This window comes from Podarcis raffonei, chromosome 9 (genome assembly GCF_027172205.1).
Source record: "Podarcis raffonei isolate rPodRaf1 chromosome 9, rPodRaf1.pri, whole genome shotgun sequence".
NCBI classification, from domain to species: Eukaryota; Metazoa; Chordata; class Lepidosauria; order Squamata; family Lacertidae; genus Podarcis; species Podarcis raffonei.
The window spans coordinates 43,288,429-43,315,819 of record NC_070610.1 but is presented as its reverse complement, the minus strand read 5'-3'; the positions used below and the strand labels follow the sequence as shown (position 1 = coordinate 43,315,819).

Sequence of the window (27,391 nt, the reverse complement as noted above, 5' to 3'; positions counted from 1 at the left end):
TCAGTTTAGATTGTGGCTGCTATTACCAGGGCTTCACTGCACAGCTTCCTTACTAGGAATAGCCCTAACATTAGGCAGAGTGGGGCATCTGCCTCAGGCGGCAGCTGATACAAAATAGCAGCAGTCCAGCCACCATTCTACCTGAGTTATCAAAGAAAGATTCAACAGCCAGTTTGGTCAGATTCTGTACAAGGAGAGAGAGAGAGAGAGAGAGAGAGAGAGAGAGAGAGAGAGAGAGAGAGAGAGAGAACCGTCTTTTCCTTTGCTTCAGGCAGAAAAAAAGAGGAAGGTATCCTTAAGTTCCAAAATGTCCTGTCAGAGGAGGTTGAGAAGTCAACATCTCTGGATTTCAAAAAGGATGTAAACATGTTTATTATGTCAATAATTAGTGCTGTGATTTGTTGTTAACTGCTGCAACCTGTTAGGAAAAAAAGTGTGGTGTTTAATTCGTTTATACAACAAAAATACCTCAGATTACTGTTAACAGTTCAGAATTGAAATGAACTTGCTCCTAAAGATGCTTCTCAAAAATCTCCTTTGCCATTATTTAAAATAAAAATACTATCCACAAGTCCACTGGGTGCTCAAATATTCTCCGAATATTAAATGTCTATTTTAGGCATCCAATGGTTTTTTAATTTCAATGTTTGATATATGGCAGCTGATATTTTCTCCATACCTGGGAGTTGATCTATAACAGCGTAACATTTCGTATTCGTCAATCTTGACAGCAGACATGCAGTGGTGTACCATAGTGGTTTTCAAACTTCTCCATTTCAGGAAAATGTTCCACACTGAAGTTTGTCAAAATCAAAACAGTCAAGAAATGCCAACGAGTCCAAAGCAATAGAATGTATAATCCTGAGCTGAAAGCATCACATTCAAAATCCGTATTTGGCACTGAAATTTCTAATTCAAAATTGTGAATAGCAAAGTGGGAAAACGGATGAACTTCAAGTATTTGTGGATTCTTGTGTCAGTGCCACGTGAAATGATTACTAGGATAAGACCATCCCATAGTCATCTGAATTCTAGTAAGTAGATTTCCCAGTATCCAGGTTGCTTAAAAGGCTCTTCAGATGTGCTGGAACCTTCTGTGGGATCCCAAGCCTCTTCCTTAGATGCCATCATGGTCTCTGTTAGACTGACTCCTGACACCCACAGTGATACCCAGTAAAGAAATCTGAACATGTTCCACATTTTAAAAGCCAGAGTTATTGCTGGCACTGTGACAGGCCAGCAGGAGCAGGCTGAAAATACCTCACCAAGTTTCAATTAAGAATGATTTCCCATATCATAATTTTTATCATTGCTTTAATTTTGTACTGATTGGTTCCACTTGTTTTGTAGGGTTTTTTTGTGATGCATGAAGAATAATCAGTTTATTTTCAGGTTTTGTTATGGGTTTCAGGCACTCTTATTGACAATTTAATCCCAAGAAGACAACATTACACGAAATATTACTAGCCTGTTACCTATGTGCATGAAGCCATGTACAATATTTTTCTCAATTGCTTCACTGTTACATTAAATATAATCTAATATGCTATTCTGTATTTCTCCACAGTTATTTACAAATACACATTTCGGAATATAGTAACGATACAGTAGTCAGGAAACCAGGAATAATCTTTGTTCTTCTACCATATTAAGATCTTCTGAAACTTTTACAGAATTACTTAGCAAAGACCAATAGTGACATCCAGTGGCCTGTAGGAGCACATCTACAAACTGCAAGCAAATGTTGTGCATTGTATTATAACTTGAAACAAAATAATTGCAGCGCTCAGGTGCAGAAAAAAAGGGACATGAACACAATACCCTATGAAAAGAGAAGGACACCCACAGTTTTGTTGCATTTGGCATAATATTTTTAAATAATTCCCAAGATACGCAGGATGGGTGCCTAAATGCTGGAAAGCAACAAAGTCACAATGAGGTTAAGAATCTTGAAATCAAAGAAATCATGAGATCATGGCTTACAAGCCTTTTTAGACCAAGGAGCCCACAGGTTGGGGACATTGGTAAAACATGAGAAGGAAGACAATTTTATAGACATGATGAGGGGCAAATACTTAGGGTTGTATACCAGCTGAGGTGAGAAGCAGCTGAAAAATCATTGCCTTCCTTTAAAAAAGTTTTACCTTTTCCCCTATGTTTAATTTGCTCTTCCAGTTTCCAGAGCCAGAGGTGATATAGTCACACAAGGGTGTGGCAGACTATACATGAGAATAACCTTATTAATGTTTTACATTTTGTTCATTTGTACATGACTTAGAACCATAATAAACAGTTCATAAGAAAACAACATCTATGACCTTGCTTGCACTAATAGGACTTTTAATGTGTGCTGTACTTGTTCTTTTTAAGGAGATGCAAACCATCTTGTCTGTGTCCAGTGTATCTTTGGACCAAACTACACATTGCATTAATGATGTGGTTTACCCTTTAAAGCAAAGAGGAGCTGTTGTCCCCAAGGCAAGTATGCAGACGTGGGGGCCCTGATCCAGATCAGGACCACAACATGGAGCGAGAGGTTAAAGCCCACAGCTTCCAAGCCGGGGTCCCAACCTGTTTGTAAAAAGAAAATATTGCACTTACATGGTTAACAGAATGTGTGGTTTGGCCCTGTGCTGTTGGATATTACCTATGAATCTCTCCTTAGAAGGACCAATACTTCTATTGCACAGAGTGAGGCAGAGCTACATGGCAGATCTCACACTAATACTTGACTTTTTGTGTGTGACAGCACTCACAGGTATGAAGTACCACCCCCTCTTTCCCTGCTTCTTATGGCAGTCATTTTGCACTAGCACCTATGACACTTTCTGCATATAGGAGTTCAGCATCTCGTTTTTTGTACCAATCCGCCCAACTACATGCGCGCGCGCACACACACACACACACACACACACACACACGAGACACAAACAGATAGACAGACTTTAGCAAAGTTTCACAATATGTACTTGGAATCTATGCTATCACAAAACAAACTCTAATAAGCTAACAAGCTTTTCTTAACTTTATTTTACCTCTATTCTATGAAACTGAAGGTGATTCTGCGTTCTTGTTGGCACTGCATTAAGCAATGCAATTATTTTGCAAGTGTTCAACATCAATTACATTCTCTGTTTTGCACACGGCTTCCCCATTTTATTTTAAAAACAAAAGTGTTAATGGGGGGGAGGCATGGGGTGTGTATAGCAGAGAAAGCAGAAATGCTTCTGGCATAAGTCAAGGTTTTTGCCTGCAGGCAAAACATGAAATAGCTGTTAAATGTGAGGGGACCAAAAGGAAAAAGAGAGATAGTAAAAACAACCATCCCAGGAACCTCTGCTAATGACCACCATTTGTCCTCCTGTGACAAGTTCTGCAACTAATAGCACATGACAAAGTGTGTGTTATGGGCTTTAAAACCGGAAATTGAGGGACATCCTTGTTGGAAGGCTAAGTGATTTTAGTATATGAGTGAATTCACGATGAAATCATACAAGGGTCTAAATCAGAGATGGGGAACCTGTTTCATCACACGCAGCTCCCTAGAATACCAGGGGCATCGTGGGCCCCACAGCACCAGAGACTGCGCTCAGGAGCCCTCCTCACCTCACCATTCCACAGCGAGGCAAGAGGATCACTGAAAGGTTCACCTGCTAACGTGCTCTTGATGGCCAGCACTTGGACTAAAATGAAATTATATTTGTCTCTGTGTCTTTTAAAATTACTTCTAAAACAGAGCTAGCTGTTTTCTCACTGCCTGAAATTTGGGGAGTGGGAGGGGGGTCTGATTCCTTGGCAGGATGTAGTAGAATGCTCAAAAAGGCCAATTCCCAGGAAAAAAAGTGAGTCACAGAAGCAGAAAAGCAACTGAGTTTTTCACTGGAATCGGTGGAAGACAACAGATTGGAACAGCAAAACAAATGAAAAGCTAATACATGAAGCAAAACGAACCTGGTTTTTAAGAGCTAAAATATGAAGCAACTGAGGCTTAAAACGAATGGAAGAAACAAGTGTACTTTTTCCAGCATATGTATATCATCAATTTTCTATTGCCTCTGGAGACGAAAACCTAACTTGTTTACTCACATATATTCTTAGATCTATAGATCCTATCAGCAGTACTGGCTATAATTGTTTCTAGCATCTCAGGTTTTTTTATTATCAGCGTGATCATCCCAAATCCCATTTTGTCCTCCAGCCCATGCATAGGAAATGCCGGGGGGTGGGGGTGGGGAACAACTGAGAATTTTTGGGAGTTTTACTTTGGGGGAGTCAGTCTCACAAACTACAAAACCCACCCTTCTCTCACTCTCCCCCTCCTGTCTTATAGAGGGGGGTCACACAGTTGTAGTTTAGTGTTCAGCGTGCTTCCTGGCTTTGCCATAATATTACTTCTGTTTGGCTCAAAGAAATTTCACAAGATCCTATTACAGTCCAGTGAAAAATATTCAGTATAGTACCACATTTATCCCGATAATCTAAAACAGAGGTTCCCAACTGTGACCACCAGTTTTCCATGAGCTTCATCCAGGTGGTCCACGATGTGTCTGTGAAGAACGGCAGGAGCAGTGGCTGTGAATGGCTGGAGTAGCACATTAAATATTCACCTTGATTATTAATTTTATATTGTAATTTTTATTATTATGATTTATATATAAATTCAAGTTGTAAGACAATAGAATACAATGCAAGAAAAAAAAGAAGCAAGAAAAATACAATGAAAAACCATGAAGCATTTAGCACTAAGTGGTCCATCATGAACATCAGGAATTTTTCAATGGTCCATAGGGAAAGAAAGTTTGGGAAACTGCTGGTCTAATATACAGGCAGTGACCAAATTGGGTGGAGTGGGAGGGTTATGTTCTGGAGGTTCTCCATGCAATCAAAGGGGCAGGAGGGCAGCGCTACTGCAGTTGCCATTCCTGAAATCACATAGCTCTGCCCTGGCTTACCCTGACATCCAGGTCTGCTAACCAAAAACCTACACGTAGGCTCCTCTCAGAGTAGGAATGTTCACATATAATACATAAAGGCAGCTACTGACTTCACGCTATAGTTCATTTTGGAATTCGCTTCCTGTTGCATCCTCTTTATCAAGAGCATTTTAAGCTGATTGAATGAAAGTGTCTCCCTTTTTAAAATGATTTGTTTACTACCATTTGCCAGGCAAGAGTTTCCCACAATCTCTCACTTTCTCTTCATGCAATTTTGCCATCATTCCAGATATAATATAAGGGGTTGACAAAAACAAACAGCCATACAAAAACTAGGCGCTTAGCCAGACATTTTAAACTTTGAACTCTGCTAAAAGGGTAAATGTTTCACACAGCACAGCCTCTCCCTTCTTCCTCTTTTCCTCAAGCTGCACAGAGTTTTGTCAAGAAACGGACTAATTAATGTCCTGGATGGAGCAATTTCAGCAATAAATAGTATTCCTGGAAAGCTCGGGTTAGAATAACTCTGATTAGTATCTTACTTCTAATTAAAAACAACAACAACAACCCAAAGCTTCTACTCCAGGAGTAGCCAACACAGGCCACACTAACACGATACAGTCAGCTCCATGCGTGGGTGTGGGTGGGTGGGTGGGTGTGATCAGAGGCATCCATTAAATTCTGAGCCAGCCCCACTGCTGTCATGTGATGGCATCAAGGCAGGGCCAAGGATGTGTCAATGGAACTACCACTTTGTTTAAGTCTTGTTGGGCAGTGGCTGGGGTCAGGATTGCATCCTAAACCTTGCCCTGCATGGATATTCCAGTCAAAAATTTGAGCCCCATTTTTCTTACTTTTGACATTTTAAATCTTTAATGAGCTTGCTTACCCAACTGGGAAAATCTGTAAGTCAAGTAAGTATTTTTCAGATGTATACGCAGCTATTTATTTATTTAATGAATTTCTACCTGGCCTTTTTGAGAAAGCTTCTCCACAAAGAAGCTTACAACAACATTTAAAGCCACAACAATATTAGAATATATAGGACTTCCGGGTTAGCGCCAATGACGAATGGCGGAGTTCCTCCGACCGGAGGAACGGGCTCCGTGGAAATTGGGTCTTCCCGCCGCGGTGAAGGCTGGGGCCCACTAGAAATCCCAGGCGGAGAAGCCTGAGAACGTGGGGTTCGGCAGAGCACCAAGAGCGCCTCCCCTACTCATGAGGAACCCCCTTTTCGGGGCTCCGGAGTGAAGTGGGGTGAGCAGCGCGGTGCTGCGAACCGATCACTATTTCCATGGAGGGAAGCTGCGCAGCCATCGCCGGAGAGCGCTGACTTTTTCCTGATGACATTTGGACTCTAAATCAAGTACCCGTGAGTAAAAACGGAGAATTGGATCAAGAAAATTGCAAAATTTATGAATTAGGCACGAAGCGGGAAGGTTTAATCAGGAAGTCCGCCTCCCGTTTTTTGTATATAGACTGAAGCAAAGACCTAATAGCCTGGAAAACTGCTTTAAAATTGGAAATTTCCTGCATTTATAACTAATAAAACCCTCTTTGAAGCAGGAGAAAAGGGGGGGGGATTTGACTGTTCAATCCTGCAGGAGGAGAGTAAAGGAATTTAAGTTTCCACCGTCCCTAACCTGGGAACGGGGTGTCGGGACAGAAATTGTTTGAGACGTCCATTGATTGAAAGCGGAGTATTTTTGACAGATAGCTAAAGAGAAACAAATTAACTTCAACACTACTTTCTGCATTTTTGTTTTTTAAAGAAACAAAGTATCTGAAAATTGAAAGGACTTGAAATCGAAAGTAATCTTCTTTGGTGGATACATTTTAAAATTGGATACAAATAGAAATTGTGTCCCCTAGAGGGAGCTTGTCAGTTTGTTGTCGCAGTTTATTTGTAGACAGCTGCGAGATTTGGATCGTGGGACCAGCCGTTTGACCTTCAGAAATGTGTTGGAAGGAAGATTTGGTGTCTGCCCTTGGCATGACAAATGTTTTGCTGGAGCAGCTGTGTGATAAAATGAACTTGATGCATGTGAAATAGGATTTGATGAGTGCAGTGGCCAGTGAATATGATTTAACAGAGAATAAGAATAAAGAAGCTATACAGCAATCAATTCAGGAAACTGGCTTAACAAGGCAAGTCCAAGGGCAGATGAAGAAGGAAGAGGCAGTGATTACTCCTCAAACAACACAAATGGAGAGACCCAAAGTCCTGCAGGAACAAAAGCCACTGCGTTGGAAGATGGAACTTGGAGAGTGCTGGGAAGTGTTTGAAATCAAGGAAGCTTTAAACTCTAGTGGGACCATGAAACAGGTGAAGAACTATTTTTTGGATAAGGTTGCTTTGAATTACAAAGATGTCGATGGGGAGTGGGACTGGGGGGAAGGGGCCAGTCTGATGAAGGAAAATGGAAATTATTACCGGGTGGAACCCTCCGGAGACCCACTCCCCAAGAATCTAATAATAGACAAAGAAGTGCGTAAGCACAAACAAGAACAAGAAAATCTGCAGAAGGGGCCTAGAAGAGACTTAAGGGCCTCGGACATTAGAACACCAGATTGATGGACTGGATGTAATGGACAGAAAGGACTGACACAATCCGAAACCAGGAAGAAGGGACCGTTGGATAAAAATTAGAGATACAAAGGAAAAAAATTTTTTTGTTAATTTTGGAATCAGTGTATTATAAATATTAGGGAATATGCTGGAAAGGAACTAAATTGGCTTTAGTAGAAATGATTTAAGGAATATGTATGAATATGATGTAAACTTTGAAATTTTAAGATTTTTAAGATAAGATAAGGTTAAAGAGATTAAGGTAAATTGAATAACAGATAATATTAAAAGATAGAAAGTTTATGTTGAATCAACAAATAAGATATATTGTTAAGATTAATTATTTAAATTAAAATTGAGAAACATGGGAAGAATTTGCTGGAATAACAATTTAAACTAGAATACAAAAAGGGAGGTGTGAGGAGGTTCAAGAAATAAGCAGATGAAAAGTTGTAATCTGAGATTTGTATTTTTCTTTTTTCTTTTTTGGTTTTTTCTTTTTGTTTTATTTTTTGGCTGTATTTTTTCTTGTTTTTCTTGTCTCTTTTTTCTTTGTGTTTATGTATGGATGAAAATTTGAATAAATATCATTTAAAAAAAACAATATTAGAATATATAGTAATGAAATACTAATTCTATTACTACTCTAATACAAAAACCAGCAGCCAGCATGAAGCAAAAAAAAAACACCTTCCGATGGCAATTGACTTAGAATTTCAGTTGATAATATTTGTACATTATAATGGACAATACATTGGTACCTCGGGTTACATATGCTTCATGTTACAGATACTTCAGGTTACATACGCTTCAGGTTACAGACTCTGCTAACCCAGAAATAGTGCTTCAGGTTAAGAACTTTGCTTCAGGATGAGAACAGAAATCGTGCTCCGGCGGCACGGTAGCAGCAGGAGGCCCCATTAGCTAAAGTGGTGCTTCAGGTTAAGAACAGTTTCAGGTTAAGAACGGACCTCCGGAACGAATTAAGTATTTAACTCGAGGTACCACTGTAATGGCAAATTCTGTATGTCTGAGCCTCTGAATACTCAGCAACTACACGGAGACAGGTTAAATACATTGTGTAAATAGATACAAATGGCATGTAATTCTTTATTACTGTTGCAACAGCGAAGTGGATTTGTGTCACTTTTTCAAAAACAGAAGCACTTGGAATTGTAGACACAGATTGTTTCTTTTAGGAAGCTCAGAAGAAGAAACTTGTTTCAACAACATTCCTCCAGGAACTGAACATTCTAATGCCACGTTTTTGCAGAAGAACAAAAACGTTTGCCCTGTGCAAAGACACTTGCACCGAAGTGCTTCATTCTGCATTGTTTGGGAAGCATAAATGCTTGCTGTTTTTTCTAAAAGGCTTTACTGCCTGTTTGAATCTCATATGCTTCAAATGGGTTGTGGTTACCCTACAAAAATGCTGGAAGGCTGAGCAGTGGTGTTAAGGAGTGTCATTCGGCCAACTGACACTTTTCTTTCCTGGGTTCTCTACGAGAGCAAAACTGAGATCAAGCAGGAGAAAGCAGACAGCCTGGAGTCCTGGACCACCCCTTGAAGTTGTTTTAAGTAAGAAGACAGGAGGGCTTGACGGAATCAAGCCAGGTTGGTGTCCTATTTGCCCACTGGACCAGCCCCCATTGGTTCTAGGCACCCCACAATATTATGTGTGTTTCCATCAGTATCTCCACAATCAGAGCCAGGTGATACAGGGAACAAAGTAGGCAACATCAGGCACCAGCTCCGATCGAGTGAATCACATTTACAAAGTAAACAGCAGCCACAAAAGTAGACTTTCCTTCTAATGCAAATAGAAGATGGGGGACAATTCAGATTTATACCACGGGGGTGTGTGTGTGAAGGGTTAAAGTGCCCCTTTCATGTATCACGCCAGGTCCCAATCCAAAGCAGGGCCTCTTGAGCCTGCTTTTAACTTTAAAAGGAGCCACGCAAATCTAGTTCAATCCTAGCTTGAGTGTTCTAGTGGGTTTTGTTTTGATGTCCTTCCAAGAGATAAAGACTCATAACTTTCACAGCCTTTCCTTCTGAAATATCAAAAGAGCCATGCAAGCTCAAAGCAGATCAAAGTTGTCTTGTCTTCCGATATAATCCAAAGGCATTTTCAACAGGAGGGATTCATCAAGTTTCCTTTATGTTTAAGGAAGACTGAACACAGGAAAAACAGAAATGGCATGATTACATGCTGATAGATCATATCCACCAACAAACAGGAGGCACAATAGTTGTGAGCCAACTTAGCAGAGTTACATAGCTGTAGTAAGTACATAGAGTGATGACAGCAGAACAGCATGTGCTTAAAATCAGCCACATATATTCTTTCAGCAGGACCAGCCTGAAATATTTTGCTGCCTGAGGATGAAGGGCAAAATCCTTTCCCCCCCATTCCAGATGAATCTTATTTCACCACTGGCAACAGACCAGCATCTTCTGCTATGTACAAGGGTAGCAGTTTACTTAGGATATGTAGAGCAGTTCACAGAGAACACCCAGTCCCGCACCCCATCTCCCAGCATCTACACCTGAGATAGCTGCCTCACTCTGTCAAACAGTAGGGGTGGCCCTGTCTAAGTTTATGCCTGGGCAAGCCGTTTTTCACTTGATTTATGCCACTTATGTGCTTCACACTTTGAACACAATGTGCCTCACTCCCCTCCTCTGCCACAGCACAGTCTAGATCTGAATCAGGGGAGAGCATGGCTTTTTTTTTTTTTGTAAAGCAAAACAACAAGGAAGGGAAGTCAGATGCTGATTAAAGCTGCATCTGGTTTAGCAAAAAAAATATGCTTCCAAGAGACAGGCATTGCATTTATAATAAACTCCCTATTTACACATGTTCAAGGCATGCACCACCGCACATGTGCTCATTGCCACGAACCGAATAGTGGCATGAAAGGGGCAAAAACAGCCCTAAAAATGTGAAATTAGCAAAAATGGCACAAAAATAGTGTCTAGCAATCCCACAAGTCTTCGCAAGTGCAATCCCAGGAGCTTTTGCGCTGACCTTTGAGGCCTGTGGACAGCTGGAGTTTGAGCAAGGAGGTTTGGAGGGAGCGACTGTGGTGGAATTTGGTGGGTTTTTTGTTTTTAAGGGTTTTTCAAGGGTTTCCAGAGGTTTAGAGGGTGCTTGCAGGCATTTTCAAAGTTGTTCCCAAGATACGAAGTTTCATTTAAATGCTCAGTGCCTTGGAACATAGGTAAAATGTAAAGGGACCATTAGGTCCAGTCGTGAGCGACTCTGGGGTTGCAGCACTCATCTTACTTTATTGGCCGAGGGAGCTGGCGTACAGCTTCCGGGTCATGTGGCCGGCATGACTAAGCCTCTTCTGGTGAACCAGAGCAGCACGCGGAAACACCATTTACCTTCCCACCAGAGTGGTACATATTTATCTAATTGCACTTTGACGTGCTTTCGAACTGCTAGGTTGGCAGGAGCAGAGACCGAGCAACGGGAGCTCACCCTGTTGTGGGGATTCAAACCTCCGACCTTCTGATCAGCAAGTCCTAGACTCTGTGGTTTAAACCACAGCGCCACCCGCGTCCCTAGCCTTGGAACATAACCCCCGCATAAATGGGAAGTTGCCTGTAAACTGCTGAGGAGGAGAATTAATGTCTGTGGGAGAATGAAGAAAGCTATCTATCACACAAGGAGGCACGCGGTTAAAATTCCAGTAAAGTACTCTGCCATGGTGTAGATGCATATATAACCTGATATACATAATCAGATGAACTGGCTGGGGCTGATGGGAGTTGTAGTCCAAAATATGTGAAGGGCACCAGGTTGTCAAATTCTGTTAGAGAGTGAAGTTCTATATGAGGTGTTGCCATTTGTGTGAAACGGAGATTATGTATATTTCCCACAAATGACTCTACCTAATATAGAACAGACAGCCTTCACCAGCCTGGTGCCTTCAACATGCTTTGGAATACAACTCCCATCAGCCCCAGCCAGCTGGAGGATGGTGAAGGCTGAAGTATAAATACCTCAGCAATGTCCATTGTTTCTGTGCTGGATGTCATCTATAAAGCTCTGGAAAGCTTCACAGATCTGACATAAACACTTTGCGGGATGCCTAAGTATTTATCATGTTCTTTAAATTTTTATATTCCAGCCTTAAGGAGCAAACCAGTGAGGAGCCTTGGCTAGGCTACATCACACTTTCCAATTAATATGGACCAGGTATGTGAAAGGTGAGCCACTTGGGATGCTACGATCCCTGAATAGCCCCGGGAAGTCTAGAATATGCCAGAGGGGAAAGATACCTATATACGGATGACCTAAGGAAACCTGTAGAGATGTCTTACTGAGAAATAGGTATGTACATTTCTTTTGGATTATAATATCTGACTGTATAAATGCACTTAAATCATGTGTTGACTCTTTCCTATGCATCTATAAAGACCTTGTTCTTTTTGACAAGCTCACCACAAATTTGGGTTCTCTTGATGGCTCCTCTGCCCTGCAGTTTCCTGGACAGGGAAAGCTGAGTCCAGCTATTTAAAGCCTAACTTTCCGTTTAACGTTCCAAGCATTGATTAATTCTCACTTTTATTAGACCCTGTAATTTAAGGAGATCTGCCCCATCCCAAATTAATAACATCATCATGGCTGACGCAGCTCAGTGATGTACAGAGGCAGAGCTGTCCCTCTTGGTGTAAGTTGAAGGCTGGAAAACCTGTCTCTGCATTTTTGGTCAGTGTTTTTCCTCTTTCATTGCAGCATGTCATAATCCAGCGATTAGGCCATGATGAAATTCAGCAGCCATCAGACAAAATGATTCTGTGGGTAGCAGATCCTTTGGGGAGAACTGATTTTGGCTGATAAATATAAAGAACTCCAGCTCAGTCTCTGGGCAAAATGAGATTGATAAATGAAACGTCTGTAGTGCACAGTGCTCACTTCCTGTCAGAGAAACACCACACTCCCCATTGCTTGTATTGTGATATGTCTGACTATGTTTAGCAGCGTTTGCCAGCAGGCTGCCTATCAGAAGGACCAAATCTGCCATTTAACACATTGGGTGTTCTGTCAGCACAAAATGCTGAAGCCGTTAATTGGCCTAGCCCAGACTGCTAATGTTCGAATCAAACATAAATCTAAGTAACTTAAATGAATTCAGACTGTCATGTCTACTAGACTTGCAAAAAAACAGTGGTTATTTTTTAAAAAATAAAAAGGAGTTCAAATGACTCCAAACTAAACCACCACAAGTATAACCCTCTTCTTAGAGTTTTCTTTCATGATGTGTATTTACCATACATTGAGATTCATTTCTAAAACATATCAAACTGATAACAGATTTCGTTATGATATAATTATGAAGTCCACTGATGAACCACATAAACCAAATTTTGCTCACATTTTGAAAATACTGCATTTTTACAAAAATTAGCAAAAGATGACCAGCCAATGATAATAGGATCCCACTTTTGTCTTTTGTCTTATATAATTTGTTGATTTGGAAGTCCTATTCTTTTTAAACCAATCTTTCATTTGGGAGATGACACTTTCTCCAATAGCATTGTTATTTTAAACCCTTTTGGGATTTGCGGACAGTATATGAATGTATGTCAAGGGTCTCTCCCCCCCCCCACTCTGTTGTTTTTGGACTCAGAATCAGTTCAACAGGGTAAAACTAAGCAAAACAGAGCACCACATAACTTAATGAGCCTTTAAGATATATCCACATATACATACTACACCACATAATTTAGAATGTTGTACTAATTATCCATCCTGTTCAAGTCTTCTGAGGACAATCTAACCATTATCTAAGAGAAGGGAAACATTTCAATGAAAAGTTTCTACATCTAAGCTGACACAAATGATCTGGCCTGGCACTGATCAGGATCACCAATAAATTATTTCAGTGGTTGGAAGGAACTCTTTAGTCGTTGGTGAAGCTATAACAAATAGACAGACAATGTGGCACCATTTGTATAAAGGGCAGAAGTTAGGACTGCATTCATAGCTACAGTGATAAAACTCCCACAATCCTTTATAGTATCTTTCCCCTCCTGCTACAAAAATGTGTGTGTAGCTAACGCTAATTGAATCTTGGTGAATGCAAGCTAATTGAGAAGAATGAGCTTTTAACTATATTTGGACAGTACTTTTTTGAGTTATTATTTGCATGTGCTATTTATTAAGTTTGCATACCACCCTTCACCCAAAGATCACAGGGCAATTCACAGGGGGGGGGGAAAATGCAAAATGACAACACAAAATGCACAATAAAACAAAAATAAACTTATAACCTCACTCCTACAAACACATTTAAAGGGCCATAGAATGTTTAATCAGCCCAAGGCCTGGTAAAAGAGAAACGTTTTTGCCTGGCACCTAAAGATATGTAATGAAGGTACTAGGCAGGCCTCCCTGGGCAAAGCATTCCACAAATGGGGAGCCACCACAGAAAAGGCCCAGTCTGGTGTTACCACCCTCCAGGTCTCTTGTGCAGAGGGCACACAAAGGACCTCAGATTATGAGAGCTGGATTCAGGTTGGTTCATATGGGGAGAGGCAGTCCTTGAGTTAAAAAGCAATGCATCTTTACTTGTGTTAAGTTCCTTCCCACTTAGAAGTCTTCTTTTGATCGGGAAGCCTGCCTTATCAAACTTTCTCATCCCAAGGAGGCTGAATGGATTTAGAAGTCCCCTTCAGATCTTCCTTCTTAATGCAAAATACTTTGCTTCAGACAGCCACACTCACAGAGAATGATGGGCCCTTCTTAAAGCTTGCTTGCATGAGCAGCACCAAGTCCACCATAAGCTGCTGTGTAGAAGCATCCACAGACATGGCCACGGTGCATATAATATGCAGAATAATGATAGTGAATTGTGTTCTTAAGCCTCTAGCAATATTTCATTAAACTTCCTTTTTCTGAGGTCGTGCCCAGAATGCTATAGTGTAGTGCTGAAGAAGGGCCATAGCTCAGTGGTACAGAATCTGCATTGCATTCAAAAGGTTGCGGGTTCAATTCCCAGCATCTCCAGACTCCCACCTAAAACCCTGGACAGCTGCAGCCAATCAGGGTAGACAATACTGAGCTAGATGGATCAATGGTCTGACTCAGTATAAGGCCACTTCCCATGTCCATCCTAAAATTTACCTTACATTTCTTATATTAATAGGGAAAGAGAACACCACATTTCAGAGATTCTCTAAGACTACAAATGACCAGAAAATTATACCAACAAATGGAACACTGAAGAGTACTTCTTCAAAGCATGCAGGGTCAACTAAATACATTTTGCTGTCTGAGGCAGAGCAACAAGTTACGCCCTGTCCCTTTTCCAAGTTAAGGGTGCATAAAACCTAAGGCTAGCCAAGTTTTTTGCACCAAAGGCAAAAAATTCCACAAGTGTCTGTCCCCATTTCCTGGCAGTAGCAATATAACAACAACAAATTAAACCATTAGCAATTTTTTGCCCTTCCCTGATGCCCCAAATCAGTTGTCTGAGGCCACTGTTTCACTCTGTCTCATGGCAGGGCTGGCCCCGAAAAAGTGCATTCTTAGCTAGTTAGGGAAATCTGGGTGCATTTTTTCAAAAAGCGTCCGTTCACAATTTCTTTTGTTATTATTAAACTGCAGTGGATTCATTTCCACAGTGTGATGATTGCAGAAGACAAATAAAAGTGGAACTGTAAGCAGGTTAAGTTACTGGCTTCAGATTACTGAAATAGCAAGCAAGTTTACTGCAAAAGAGACATCACCGCCTCATTTAAAAGGAAAAGAAGAAGAAGAAAACCCAGATGGCTCCCTGTCCCATATTTAAAGTTTTGAAAGAGCTTGGCAGATGCTTCCTGAGGCTGTAGATTCCTTATTTGGAAATAAAATGGTTCACAGAAAGCAAAGGGGAGAAGGGGGAGGGAACATCTTCCGAGAAGACTCAGACCTTGATAAGTTTGAGTTGTCCAGTGTCCTAGCTAGAGGGGAACATGGTGATATGAGAGGTGATGCTGCAGTGAAGAAGTCAGAAGTTATTGAATGTTTGGTACTGGGTGTTTGCTTCTTATGAAGTTAAGAGGACTTGCCATTTTATAAGTGCCTGCAGCTCCCCAGTCCCACTTACTGGCACTGCATGGAGCAGGTGAAAATTGTAACGGGAGCAATTTTTCATAGTTTTCTCAGTAACAAACTATTAAACAATGACCCTGTATTTTGTTCTTTCAAGGTAGTTTTTAGTTCTACAAAAATGGGGACTTGCAAGTTAAGTCATGGCAGCCAGGGAAGGTACGATCTGCGTTGGAGTGCTGGTAAGGAAGAGCAGTAAGCCACACAAACACGTCTCAGGCTGCTAGACATGCTCGTTCATTGAGATAATTCATGAAGATTCCATAGCTGGTGGATCATCCAGAAGACTTACTGCTGGCTTTATGTGACTTTGGGGGTGTTTTTAAAATATAGGGCAAATACCAATTCTCAATAGCCTTATATCAAGCATAGCACATGCAACATTGCATCATAATTAACTTACTAATTTGCCTAGACCCACACAGATAATAGTGGCACGAAAGCTACATATTTAGAATTGTGTCCAGTTAGATTTGTAGGTGGCCAAGGACCCTTTCTTCCCATCCAGTTAGATGTTATGATAGGCATCCCTATAGGATGGCTGTGACTCCTATTTTGGCAATAAAAGGGTTTTGTAATGTTTGCGCATTAATCAAGGTACCACATGCTCGTCCAAGTGCTTGCCCATTCAAACAAACACAATAGCCCTATTCAGATGACAGTTAGGTAAAACCAATGGGGAAAAGTGGCCAACGTGTCTTACAATTTGTATGCATGTAAGACTCTTTACAAAAGGGACGCAGGTGGCGTTGTGGGTTAAACCACAGAGCCTAGGACTTGCCGATCAGAAGGTCGGGGGTTCAAATCCCCGTGACGGGGTGAGCTCCCGTTTCTCGGTCCCTGTTCCTGCCAACCTAGCAGTTCGAAAGCACGTCAAAGTGCAAGTAGATAAATAGGTACCGCTCCGGTGGGAAGGTAAACGGCGTTTCTGTGCACTGCTCTGGTTCACCAGAAGTGGCTTGGTCATGCTGGCCACATGACCCAGAAGCTGTATGCCAGCTCCCTCGTCCAATAAAGCGAGATGAGTGCCGCAACCCCAGAGTCAGCCACGACTGGACCTAATAGCCAGGGGTCCCTTTACCCTTTACCTTTTAAGACTCTTTACAGACTTAGGACCAACACCTGAAGACCGGGGGACTGGAGCCAGAGGTGTAATCCCATATCCTTCCCCATACTCATCTTGCTTTTATCTGAAATGCTGTCTAAAATAAGACTAATAAGCAATCAGGAAGCTTCATGAACTTTGCTCAGTGTTTTTCATTAGACACTTTTGTTATACAGTAGTGTGATTTAGTGGAAGTAAAGACCAGTGAAGAAGCCAACATCATTACTAAACTAGACTGGCAGTTGACTCATACCCCAACACTGGTTGACACGGCAGCTTCCTCCACTGTATCTGAGGGAAACAGGTTAATCTAGGGGGCACAGGGCAGGCCATACTGCAGATATAGTCCTGCTCTCCAACACCAGACTGCCATTCCTCAATACTCCAACATCTGCCACCCGAGGCAGCTGTCTCACTCTACCCAGTGGTAGGGCCAGCCCTGTTGAAATTTGAGTAAGGGCAAATCTAGAACCCTGGTAGTTGTTCATTGGATTATTCTAAATAAACGATCTTTTGTGATGAGGCTATGCAATATTTCTTAGGATTGTGTCATTAAACCAAACAGGTGTTAATCCAAAATACTATGAAAGAATGCAATAAAAACAAACTAATTGCATCATGTGTTGCTCGTTGTTGTTTGTGATCTCAAATGGTGTCTAAAAAAGGACAGCCTCTCTCCCATTCTGCCCAGGGTTATTCTGGGTTATGATTATTAATCACTGCATAGGATAAAATAGCAACTATAAAAGCAAAATAAATCACAAAAGACAAGTGCAAGGAGTCCACACAAGAAGATATGAGGCTCCAGTCCTCTCAAACTGCGGAGTTGTAATTAAATCCCTAGATACACCGAAAAGAGTAAGAAATGTGGACTTTAATTGCAGAGGCTTTTAAAGCAGAGTTTTTACTTTTAGAAAGTCACAGCATGGTACAGTTGAAGATCTTAATAGAAGGAAAGATGAAAGGTAGAGGAGTTTCAGTTTTATAACTTCTGCTTTATAAGATGCTGTGCATTAACTGTCAACTTCCACAATTGTGCCATTTTTTTTGTTCTGTTTTTCTTTTTGGATTAGGGTTTTTAAAAAAAGAAAGATGGACATACCGCAGTTATGCTAATCATGAGTGGAAAATATGCAGTGAAATGACAGGATAGGATTAATTTCATTTCTTTCTTACATTTCAGACCCTGCCCCATGTTATCATCACCACAACCTGAGGTAGGTTAGGCTGAGAAATGGCACGTGACCGACAGTCACCCAGAGAGCATCATCATCATCATTAATTACATTTATATACTGCTCTTCATCTGTAGATCTCTGGGTGGTTCACAGCATAAAAATACAAGATGAAAACACTACCTCAACTTATAATCCATTGGCCCACCTGTTGCAACAAGAAATGGATGGAACAGAATCTGAAATCAGGGCTACCTGTGCTTTGTTGTTTGTAACAGATTCAGTTATAAAAAGGGAAAGTCTCCTCTTCGCAAATTAACACCACACAGAGCAGCTAACACAAGTTGTAAACTGTCCTACTTAAGTGGTCACAATGAAATATATCAGAAGTTTGTATGTTAGAAACATAAAGGGGGGCGGGGAACAATGACTAAATCATTGAAGGAGTTAATTATTCCAGCACTTTGCAGGAAAACGAACACCCATAAGGAACCTAGATCAAAATGTGCTGCCTGTCTGCTAAAAGTATTGTGTAAAAAAAGTCTCCCAAAATATAAGAAAACCATACAAACACGGATCTCCAGTTCCACTAGGCATGACATCAGTTTCTTCCCGAAAACAACAGAATCCTTTCCATATTCTCATTGAAACAATATGCCAGCATAAAGGGGCCTCTTCTCACCAAAGCCATCGCTTGGAGCAAAATGCTAATTAAAAGCAAGCCTACCTTTCTTCTCCATCTGCCCAGCTTTGCTCTTGAAACAAACCACTTATATTTACTTGTTGTGTAAAGTGTTTTGTTTATACTGTTCAGTGTGGTTGTGTGGTGTTTTTTATCCTCTTTCTTTTACTTTGAAAGCTTAGGTAATGTTTTGGGGAAATATGTATCAAAATGGTTAAGACACGAGTCCAAATGCCAAAAAGAAAAATATTTAGCTGCATATGAAAACCAGAAAGTTATGTTTTTCATCTCTTCCAGAGACAGGAAAAAAGAAGTCTGGCTTCACTCACTGACAGTAAGTGGGTGCAAATCCCAAAAAAAGTTAGACTCGCTTGAAATCCTACTAAGCAGAAATCTGGCATTCAGAAAGTCGTATGTGATTTCAAATATGAAATGGAAATGCACCTAACTTTCTATCCACAGGGGGCCCTGATCCAAAAGTTTCTTGGGTTCCATATTCCATATTGCCTCCAGAGTCCCACATCAATAGAAATTGCTTCATTTATTTAGGCAACATCCATACCATACATTTAAAGTTCTCTTATACCATTTTAAGCAGTCATGGCTCGCTCCCAAAGAATCCTGCAGTTTTAAGGACGCTGAAGAATGACTAGGAGACCCCTCACAATTCCCAGCACCTTTAGCCGACAATAGTTCCTAGGATTCCTTGTGGCAAGCCATGACTGTTATGAGTGCTTTAAATGTAGTGTCGATGAATACTCTCCATGCCTAACCCCATTGTGTAAGATGACCATTCCTCACCTGTGAGGTTCAGGAGGAGGTTACTGCTCAACATGGTGTCAGGATCAGGAAGGAATTCAGCCCACTTCATCAAAGGCATGAATTGTTCTCCTGAATTAGAGGTTTGCAATGCAGGATAACCCTTGAATGTTCTGATGAAGTAGACTGTAGTTCACAAAAGGTTTATGTATTAATAAATTTGTTAGATTTTAAGGTCTACAAGACTGTTTGCCGTATTTCCTGCAGCAACTCCTTCTTGGTTACCCCCTGGAAATAGTTGAAAATGGTTTTTATCATTTTTGAAAATGTAAAACATAACAAAATAGGGTCATTCTCTTTTCAACTTATATAAAGTACCAGCAGCCTCATTCCTTGGGTTACTAAGAAGCCTCCAAATCAGTGCAGTTTTGAAATGTGGCTAAAATCAGTGCAATCTGAAATGTCCAATTTGACATTTGGATCCAAAATAGCATTCAATTGCATCTATACATAAATGAAAACCTGCTCCAAGCATAGATGGGAACCTGCTCCTTCATCTCAGGAGCCATCATACAAAACGGGGAACAAACAACCAAGTTTCCAAAATATATAATAGATGGAGTTTTGGCTGGCTTTCTCTCTTTTATTTCCAGTTAAGAGAAATCTTATACAGCCAGGAGTGGAAATCCGAGTCACACCACGGAAACATTTTCTTTCTGCTCCCTAAATTACTTTGTCCTCCCTTCATTTTCCAAACAGATAAGTTCTGACCACCAAAAAATTGGCAGCAGAGCAAATCACGAACGGGAAACAAACCACTTTCACAGAGAAATGAAGGAAAACTGAACTGTTGCCCTTTTGCAGTATATTTAATCTTTACTAGATATTACAAACATTTAGTCAGAGAATCCTGGTGTTTAGCTGAACTGCCCATCCAAGAAAAATTAGGAGACAGTAATAGCTATGTGGTTTAATCCCACTCTATGTACTTAGCACTTAAAAAGAATTTAAAGTATTCATCATTGCACAGGAGGGGAAGGCAAGCAGGTGGGTATCTATCCATGTGTGTGTGTTTGTGTGTTCACAAAAAGGCATCTCCCAGCCATATTAAACTGCTTGTTTGATTGCAGTTACTCTGGAGATGAAAAAGAAAGAGTGCACTGCTAGGACTAAGGGAGAGAAGTGGGGGACACAAACATGCAACTTGCTGCAATGCCAGTTCCCAGGAAAGTTGTGCTAAGCTATTGGATTCTCAGGTGCTACCCTAAAACCAGACAGCATGAAGGCTGATTGTTATGGACTTGTGTTGGCAAGCAGACACCGCTCATTTATAAATAAGAACATGGTGGTCCCTCTGGCAGAACAAAACTAAAGGGAATGACAGGATGTTACTAAGGGAAAGTGGCTGGAAATAGCTACATTTTGTGAGGTTCTTGGAGCTGCTGTTTATATTTTGTAAGGGGCCTTTTTTAAAAAGCCAAAAGACAGGAAGGATGTACATCATATATACAGCATGGTGAAAACTCCTCCTGTCTAGAGTAAGAGGTTCAGAGACACCCAACATCTAGCTTAGGTGTGGGTCACATTTGCACCATACATTTAAAGCGCTAATTCACCACTCTAGTCATGGCTCCCTGTATTCCCCTCACACCCTATTCACCTTCCCTGAGTGGTTTAACAACCAATCCCTCTTGGAATAGTAACTCTGTGAGGGGAATAAGGATCTCCTAACATTTCTCAGCCTCCTTAGCCAACTCCGGTTCCCAGGATGGGGACCACACCTAGTCTAGATGCTGGGTGAGTTATGGGGTGGCTCCTCACCTCTAATACGGTCATGGCCTGTGTCGGAATTCACAGTGCCCTGAAGGCTGACAACATTGCACAGAAAGTGGAACAGAAAGATTCAAGTGACACCATTTTCAACTCCCCCTCTGCAAATTGTGGTGACAAAGTGTGTCCATTGTTTACTATAGGAAATGGGCTCACATCACCAGCTATTGCAACACCAACAAAAGCAATGGTGACTTTCATTTCTATCTTTTTTTAAAAAAACCCCAAACCTTCACATTGTGATATCTTGAATCACCTTTCCCTTGATAAACTGGTGGCAGGAACTTGGCCAGCCCAGATTCTTCAGAGATGCCAACAGAACAGCCATTTCTCAGGAGTGGGTGCTTTCAAACACTGAACTTTTGCGGATGGGGAGAGGGCATGGGACGATGGATGCTGATGTTCTGGCCCATATTCAGACTTACGATACCACTGGCCTGAAACGGCATCTTGTAAAAGAATTCAATAGCTTCTAAATCAGACAGATGCATATTCTGTACCTATGTACCCTACAGACACTTTTCTTTAAAAGTGTGTTTGTGCTGGATGTTGTGGGAGCTCCAAAGTCCACTTCTAAGCCACCAGGCTTATTGCCAATCCCAATGGATTCCTCATCCATAAACAGCACTCTTGAGCTACTGGGATATTTTCTTCTTCATAAAAGTGTTCAGGTCTGTAAACAGATTGCGTCCTGCAATTCAGGCCTATGTAGCCTTGGGCTACATAGCGTGAGGTAATGGCTTTTCTACCTGCCTTGCTCCACCGTCCGGCCCTAGGAGCCTTCATAAGGGAGCTGTTTCCAGAGGGAGAACTGTGAGGAGAGGGAGACTCTGTTTGCCATCAGCGGCTGGTTGGTTCCATCTTTGCTGCCACACCTCCACTCAGAGGAACCTTCAGAAGGGAGCTGCTATCATGAGCATTATGTGGATGTGTATTTCAATAAGCTGAATAGAGTGAAGGTTATAAGTCATGGGGTGTGGAGAGAGTTTGTGTATGAACTTAACAGTGCTTAGCTTATTTTTGGGTTTCTATTTTGTTAATGTTGTTAATATTGTTTTATAGATTGCAAATGCTGCATTGATTTGTTAATCACATGATATGACTTTTGCTTTAACTGTGATGTTTAGCTTATTGTTTAGTTGCTGCTTTGTTAACAGTGTTTAAAGACTGTAATTGTTTCACTGATTGTTAATTATTCAATATGTTTTATGCCGTATTTGTGATGTTCTATCATGTTCTATCATGTTATTGTTTGTAAGCTGCTTTGGGATTCATTTGAATGAAAAGCAGTATAGAAATATAAAAAATCAAATCAATAGTGAGCCTCACGGCTGAAGAGGAGATATGAATCTAGATCCTGCACTGGCAAATTACCTTGTCCCCTAGCATTAGACACACTGCAACAATAATTTTGTACACATAGAGTTAGGCAATTTTTAAAAGCTGGATCATTGTAAACTAATTAGAATTCCTACAATTATTTTTAAAGGTAGTGTTTTTAACGGACTTAAAAAAAAATTAAACTCAGCTACCTGGCATATAGTTATTTTTTGCTACCATTTCCCAAAGAGCCACGATATTTTAAAAAGTTGTACATCAGTGCTATAGACAATTGTCCTTCATTGCTTTGAGAAAGGTCTGTGGTGCTTTTAATCATCTAATATGCTCCACTGCAGGAGAACACCCTGGAAATGGGGAAATACATATATATATATGCATTTCCCCATTTCCAGGGTGTGTGTGTGTGTGTGTGTGTGTGTGTGTATATATATATATATATATATATATATATATATATATATATATATATATGTTGCTGCATGTGCTGTGTGGGTATGCATTGGGTGTCAACTGAGTTACATTTCTCCCCAAGGTGTCATGGGTACTTGTCTTACCAAATTTGATAGAACTGACAAGTGTTTTCATGTAAGAGTGGGAAAAGGGGAGGGCAATGTATAACTCCCCATCACCTTGTCAAGCTGAGTGAAGGCAAACTCCAGCGTATTCCTTCACAAGTGATGAGGTGTTCCGGAGTCATTAAAAGTCATAAAGTTAGACTGCAACTATGCGCCATGCATACGAGATGAAGTCAGCCAGGGCTGTCCTCCTTGTAACAGGTGAAGGCTCCTCTTCCGTACCCTTTCAACTCTCAGACTGAACCACGGGATCCGGCTGAGTTGGAGCACTTTCTTTGCAATGCACTTCGGAGATTTCACGAGAGCTGTAAGTGTAACTTTGGCCTGGCTTTCTGCCACCTGTCTCATTAGGCAGGTATCTAAGGGCTTTTTCTCACACACACACACACACACACACACACACACACTCCCCAAATATCTGACACTGCTAGCCTACTGTCATTTATTCCTGCTGCTTCTCCCTTCATAATAACATTAAGTTTCTAACTAACAGTGATAAATATCTATGGAGAAAAACTGGTTTCCTCTTGCTTGTGATGGCCTTCTCTTGCTTGTGATGGCCTTCTCTTCTCATTTCTCCAAGGTAAGGAGCATAGTTTTATTTTTGCAGTGGTGAAAGGGGCTAACAAAGGCACAGCATAACTTTCAGAGTGCTCAGGCATTAGTGGGCCATACTAATGTAGACTTATATGAAGAACAATGCAATCCTGCTCATGTCTGTTCAGAAGTAATAATAATAATATAATAATAATTTATTATTTGTACCCAGCCCATCTGGCTGGGTTTCCCCAGCCACTCTAGGTGGCTTCCAACAATGATTAAAAATACATCAAAATAAGTAAGTTGAGTGAGATTTACTCTCACTTAAGCAGGTGTAGGGTTGCAGTCAAAATGCATCTAGAGTTTGACTTCATTGACTTCACACTGCATGCTTAAAGGCTACGCCTATTTAACTGATAGCTTCCTATCCAATATTGCTTGGGAATTCTAGGATACAAACAAACAAAATCAGGGCAGTTTTAAAATCAGGGCAGTTTTGAAATCAGGGCAGTTTTGAAAGGTTTATTCTGCCATCTTGTTTTAAAACAGTGTCCGGTTGCATCCAAACACAGGAAAACCTGTTCCTTGATCTCAGGAACCATCATGAAAAGTCTAGTTACAGTATCTTAAAAGGTTTCCAAATGCCAAACAAACAGGTAAACAACTTTCCTAAAATATATATTAGATTTTTGTACAATGTATTTTTGGCACTTTCTTTCTTTCTTTTGGCAGTTTCTCTTTAGCAACAGCAATGATGATGGTGATATAGCCATGGATTCAAGAATATGCAACCCACTGATGTACTAAGGGACATAAGAGGTGCGTCCTGTTTCACTGCATGAGGTGAGATGGGAAGTGGAACCCTGCTCTTACATGCCATCTGCTGTGCCTCCACTGGCAGTGCTGCCACATCTCTCGCCATGCAACTTCCGCTGCTGGGGGAGAAGCAGCACAGGCATCAGTGCCAATTTATGATCTTGCTGAAATCTAGTGAAATCTCTTGTGCTCTATGAAATAGGTGGCAGAAGTGGCAAGCCACTCACAGGCGCACCACCTCGGGGGCTTCTGCCAACTGAGATGGCTGCTTCACTCTGCTTCTTGAGTGGGCTGGCCCTGCTAAGGGCTGTTTCACTTGACATTTGCAATTGCAAGAGACTAATGACTTCTAACTTGTGGCTACCAAGTCGCATGCGTTTAGAGCTAAGGTAGAGAGAAAGCAGTGCACTGCTTTAGAAATCACAATTTCTTTATCTGTTTGTCTGCTTAACTTGCATTAGTAGGGTTTTTTAAAGCCCTCTTTGTTTAGTTTTATAAATTATTAATTTTGTGTCGTGTTAAGGCTGAAAGCAGCAATTCACTGAGTAGATTAAATCAACGTGGTAGTCTTTTGTGCAGCAGTTTTAACATTTGAAATCAATAAACCACACCATTTGGCACAGTCCTCGGGGCTTTTGGTGCCAGTGTGGAGATTTTCCCTGCATTTTGGAGCAACCATGTGAATTCCAGCTGTTCTTCATCACCTCAGTCATATGGAAGTTATTTGCAGCAGGTTCCCTGTGGTGGCAGAATTGTATGGAGCCTTTAGCCCTTGGAACAAGTAAGAAACCTGCTGGATCAAATAGAAGACAAATATAGCCCTACATCCTGTTCTCAGAGTGGCCAAGCAGATGCCCATGGGAAGGTTGCAAGCTGGACTTGAGCGCAAACTGCATTCTCCCACCTTCTGGTTCCCAGGGTCTGGTATTCAGAAGCATACTTCTTTTGACAGTGGAGGTGTAACACAGCTATGTATATTATGGATAGTATCCACTGATAGCTTTCTCTTCCATGAATTTGTCTAATCCTCTTTTAAAGCCATCCAAGTTAGTGGTCATTATGCTATCCCAAGGGAGCAAATTATTCCGTAGTTTAACTACGTGCTATTTGAAGTACTTTCCTTTGTCTGTACTGAGTCATCCAACATTCAGCTTCATTGGACGACCCTGAGAATGAGAGCATAATGAAGGATGGTTATTTAATTGAATGTCTGTCTCTGGTAGCTTATCCTGCATCATCATCATGCCTGGGTGAGTTTCCAACCTCTTGATGATATCTTAGATCACAGATAAAAACATGCGACAAGCATTGACGGAAAAAACCTTGGCTATGATGGATTGAAAATACTGTGTGAAATGTGTGATAGACAACATTGGCACTCTTCTAGAAAGGGTTGTGCATGGTGTCATCATGCATAAACAGGAAATTAAAATAGTAACGCCAGCACATGTTGTGAATAAGTCAGAACACATTTAAAGGAAAGTCCCATTTATTCCAGCATGTCTTCCTCCAGTAAGTGTGATTGGGATCATGGTTCAAATCCATGAATTATGATTCAAAATTAATAGCATGTATAGTCCCTCTGGCAGAGGGTTCAACATCAGTGCAAGCTACTTTGTGTTTGCACAAAGTCGGTCCTTGGTCTCCATAACTAGTGTGAGGAGGGAGGTGCATGTTGTTTTTTCTTGGCAGTCCTCACTCCTGAGACAGAGCTGCTTTTATTTATAGGAGGTGCAAAGCCACGGCTTCCCTTGATGCTCTGTTGAAAAATCCAGGCAGCCGTTTATTTTAAGCCACATCCAAGATAACAAAGTGACATTATCAACAGTGCCACCACAGGGCAGCTGCATTTATTTATTTATTCAATGGGCGAAAGTGTTACAGAGATGCAGTGAACCCTCTTGAAAAGCTAGCAGTGCATAAGTGGCCCAATAATAGAATTACATGCAACTGTCTTCTTTGCTTCAGTGGTTAGTGTGAGTTTCACAACTGTCAGCCGTGTTATCAAGCTGAAGCAGGAAACCGGATTGGTTTCTCCTAAACGTCAAGGAAAGTGTGGCCGTAAGAAGAAAACAACTCCTAGAGATGACGCTTTCTTGCTTTGACAAAGCAAAAAGGATCCCCGCAAGATGAGTGACACATTGAATATGGATTTGAAGGAGAAAGGAATCCAAATCAGTTCCTCTACGGTTTGCAGACTCCTTATTGCAGTCAGATGAAAAGTCAGAAGACCTGTCAATAAACAGCTTTTAACCAAAAAAATGAAAGAAAAGCGGTATAAATGGGCAAAAAAGTACAAGGCATAGACGAAAGACCAGTGGAGAAAAGAATTTGTGGGCTACATGCAAAAGTTGCCTCTGTGCTGTAGACTATACAGCTATGGAGAAGCTCATTCAGGCACTGATTCAAGTGTGGTACAGGGATCCAAAAATCAACAGTGAATGTTCGAAACTAGTAGACTCCATGCCAAACCATGTTCAAATGCTGTTTAAAAATAGCGGAGGTCATATCCATTACTAATGTACGTATATGTGAGTTTTGTACATGTACATGTTAGTTTTGTACAATAAACTACTAAATTCATTGTTTGTTTCAATTAATTCGCACAAGGCTGTATATGCACCTCTTTCTGTCCTCCATCCAGACAAGCAGAGTTCAAGGACGCATTCCAGCCAGGCAAAAATATTTGAGGTGTGAGGCAGGACCAGTGAGAAGTGTGGCTTGGGAACACTACTGACCAGATACAGAGGCCTGGAAGGCCACATTCAGCCCCTGAGTCTGAGGTTAGACATACTGTGGTACCATTTTGGAATTTTAGGTCACTTTAAGCAGCAGTGTTGTACTGCACATTTCCAAATCTGTCTTCTACCATTCTGTGGGACATTGCAAGCGTTCCTAGTGTTACACCTAAGAAGAGATCGCATGCTGCTCCTATAGCACCCCTAAAAATATTAGTACCCC

The 27,391-nt window shown here is 41.1% G+C and overlaps 1 long non-coding RNA gene across 2 annotated transcripts in view; it reads right to left on the bottom strand.

Annotated features, from left to right (window-relative positions):
- Positions 1–1,613: 1,613 nt before the first annotated feature.
- The window catches only part of LOC128421100 (uncharacterized), a 31,387-nt gene continuing 5,609 nt past the window's right edge, over positions 1,614–27,391 (bottom strand). Inside the window, exon 3 of one of the 2 annotated variants that reach the window (XR_008332224.1) lies at positions 1,614–1,731. This is a non-coding gene — a long non-coding RNA (uncharacterized LOC128421100). Of the gene's footprint in view, positions 1,732–24,640; positions 25,597–27,391 lie in introns of those variants that run through there. The other variant, XR_008332223.1, reaches the window with a different exon arrangement.